We start from the raw sequence: 3,466 nt of genomic DNA, 5'->3' as shown, positions 1-3,466 counted from the left end.
CTTTCCCCTCTGCACCATTCTGCTGATCTCGCTCTCCCTGCCCTCCCCCAACCACACTCTTTGCAGTATGGGGGAAAATATACAGATGTAACCCACTTCACAAATAGGCATGTTGAGTTCTTTATGGCAGTTGTGCTTACATATACACATGAAGCTGCCTTATACTGAATCAGACCCTTGGTCCATCAAAGTTAACATTGTCTGCTCAGACTGGCAGCGGCTCTCCAGGGTCTCAGGCAGAGGTCTTTCACATGACCTACTTGGGTAGTCCCTTTAATTGGAGATGCCAGGGATTGAACCTGGGACCTTCTGCATGTTGAACAGATACTCTACCACTGAGCCACAGCCCCTCCCCTAACTAAACTCGCCTTGTTTGAACTCCCTTGATTACACCTGAGGCAAACTCTTGGTCACTTTGCTGTAATGTTCCCTGTACAAAGTTTGTCACAAGCACAGTACCCTGCCAAGCTGCCTTGCACCTGTATAGTAGTCACTTGGTAGTTGAAACTTGTGGTGGTTTTTGCCCAGTTCAAGAACTTAATTATCTCATGTTCAAGAGCAGAAGTAGTATTCCTGGGATCATGGTTCTTTGCATTATTAAGTTGACCAACAGGTGAAAAGCATAGAATCAATTGTTTGTTTGTTGTGCCTGCACTTCCCTTAAATATGTGATGTTGGCCCATTTGCATTGCTTGCCTTTTGCAACTGAACAGTCAGCAGTATCTATTTAAGCTGAGATTGCAAGAACCGGTTGTAAGAATACCTCTCAATTGTCTCCTTTCCAGGCTAAACATACACAGCTCCTTCAACCTTTCCTTATAGGAATTGGTCTCCAGACCCCTCACAATCTAAATTGCCCTCCTCTGGACATGTTGCAGCTTGTCAACATCCTTCCTAAACCAAACTGAACATAATACTCCAAGTGAGGTTTAACCAGAGCAGAGTACAAGGATACAATCACTTTGTGTGACCTGGACACTATATTTCTGTTGATGCATCTCAAAATTGCATTTGCCTTTTTAGCTACCACATCACACTGCTGACTCATGTTCAATGTATGGTCTACTAAGACTCCTCAATCCTTTTCATATGTACTACTGCCAAGACAAGTCTCCCCTATCCCAGTGGTAGGCAAACTCATTAGTCAATGGAGCCAAATATCAACAGTACAATGATTGAGATTTCTTTTGAAAGCCAAATTTCTTAAACTTAAACTATATAGGTAGGTACACTGTTTATATGTTCAACATTGAACACTGGCCTTTTAGGGGAGGGGCCGTGGCTCAGCAGTAGAGCAACTGCTTGGCATGCAGAAGGTCCCAGGTTCAATCCCCGGCATCCCCAGTTAAAGGGATTAGGCAAGTAGGTGATGTGAAAGACCTCAGCCTGAGATCCTGCCAGTCTGAGTAGACAATACTGACTTCCGATTCTGTAGAAGGCACCTTTATGTGTTCATGGATCATTTCTGTTCCCACACCCCGCAACACTTTGACAAGTTTCAGCCCCAAAAATAATTCACCGAGTGCACAGGAGGTTTTGCCTTGGCTTTGCCGCTCCGTAGATGCACATCTTCCCCCATGCGTGTCCTCCAAACTCAAAATTAAGCGCCCCTGCAGAGTTTTGAGAATTTGGATGGGGGGAAATGTGCATCTCTGTGTGTGAGTGCATGTGTGTGTTAAGTGGCAGCCCGGCAGTGGTGAGGGAGAACATAAGAACATAAGAAAAGCCCTGCTGGATCAGACCAAGGCCCATCAAGTCCAGCAGTCTGTTCACACAGTGGCCAACCAGGTGCCTCTAGGATGCCCCCAAACAAGACTGACTGCAGCAGCATTGTCCTGCCTCTGTGTTCCACGGCACCTAGTATAATAGGCATGCTCCTCTGACAGTAGAGAGAATAGGTATGTGTCAGGACTAGTATTCATTTTTGATCGTAAGAAAGGCCCTGCTGGATCAAACCCAGGCCCATCCAGTCCAGCAGTCTGTTCACACATTGGCCAACCAGGTGCCTCTAGGAAGCCCACAAGCAAGACGACTGCAGCAGCAGCACCTAACGTAATAGGCATGCAAACGTAATAGGCAACCTGTGGCGACCTTTTGGGTTTTCAAGGCAAGCGACGTGCAAAGGTGGTTTGCCATTGCCTGCCTCTGCGACCCTGGACTTCTTTGTTGGCCTCCTAGCCAAGTTCGAACCAGGGCCGACCCTGCTTAGCTTCCGAGATCCGGCCAGCCCGGCTCATCCAGGTCAGGCCCCACACCCAACCAACCCTGAGAAACCCTGAGAAACCCATCTCCAAAACGACCCTGCAGGGAGGGCCTCCAGTCTAAACCCATCAGCTCCCTTCCCTCCAAGCCAGCTGATTCCCACGACGGCTCTTGTTGTTCTTTTCCTCCCTCTGCACCATCCCCGGTGGAGGGTCGCCGCCGCGCTTCCTCCACCGGAGCGCCCCAGATGGCACTGCCCGATTCCAGACACGTGTCCTCCACCATCTCCACTCCCGGCGCAGCGAGAGGGAGGCGGCTGCTCGCCTTGCCAGGCCTTCGGCACAGCCTACCGTCCCCCTTGCAAAACCCTCCCACCTCGGCCCGAGAGGAACCCCCGGGGCGATGGCCACCCGCTCAGCAGGCAGACCCCCCACACCCGGCGTAACGTGTGAACACACCCCACCCTTCCCGGAATGAATGGAGAGGCCAGCGCCTTGGATTGGAAGAGCCGGGGGATGCTGGGCTGCAACAAGCGGTCCCTGCCCGACCTGGGGGCCACTGGGCCGCTGCACTCACCGCTGGTCTGCCCACCATCACCACCATGCTCCCGCCGGGCCGCCTCCCTCCCCAGCCGCTCCGGGTGCCGCTTGCTTGCTCGCTTCGGAGATTCCGAAGCGGAGGGCGGGGCAGAAGGCAGCGCCCCCGGCCCGCTCTTCCCCGCGTCCCCGCCCTGCCCCGCACCTACCTCGGCCGCAGCTGACTCCCTGCGGCTCCTTGCCCTCCGGCTCCAGGGGGCGTGCTTCCCCAGCCCTTCCTCCAGCCAGCCGGTCTGGCCTGCCCAGCCTGTGACCCCGCACCTCCGCCCCCTGGAAGAGGGCCGCGAGCCAGGGGGGGAGCACAGGCAAGGCGACAGCCACCCGCCCGCTCACCGTCCGCTCACCGCCTTCACATGCAGGGAGGAGCCGCAGCGTGCCTCCTCCTCCTCCTCCTTGAGAGCCGTACTCAACCGGCCAAAGAGCCGCATGCGGCTCGCGAGCCATGTTTTGCCGACCCCTGCTCTAGGAAGTGAAAAATCAGATCTGCTCCCAAATGCTTATCTTGGGTGATATGATTTTTTGTTTTTTGTTTTTTTTAAATAATTCTAGATCTGGGCCTCTTGTGAGCAAAGCAGGACAATAGAGATGACTTGCATTGCAGTTTGTGGACAAATGTCATAATGAACGTGGCACCAACTGTTCAACCAGAACTAGAGATTATCTAGAAA

General features: G+C 52.9%; 1 non-coding gene across 1 annotated transcript; it reads right to left on the bottom strand.

The window, feature by feature from the left end:
* Positions 1–278: 278 nt before the first annotated feature.
* On the bottom strand, positions 279–350 carry TRNAV-AAC (transfer RNA valine (anticodon AAC)). Its single transcript has one exon. It is a non-coding gene; the product is annotated as a tRNA-Val (tRNA).
* Between the last annotated feature and the right edge of the window lie 3,116 nt (positions 351–3,466).

The sequence above is a fragment of the Euleptes europaea genome, chromosome 2 (genome assembly GCF_029931775.1).
Source record: "Euleptes europaea isolate rEulEur1 chromosome 2, rEulEur1.hap1, whole genome shotgun sequence".
NCBI lineage: Eukaryota > Metazoa > Chordata > Lepidosauria > Squamata > Sphaerodactylidae > Euleptes > Euleptes europaea.
This window is presented reverse-complemented; position numbering and strand designations above follow the sequence as displayed.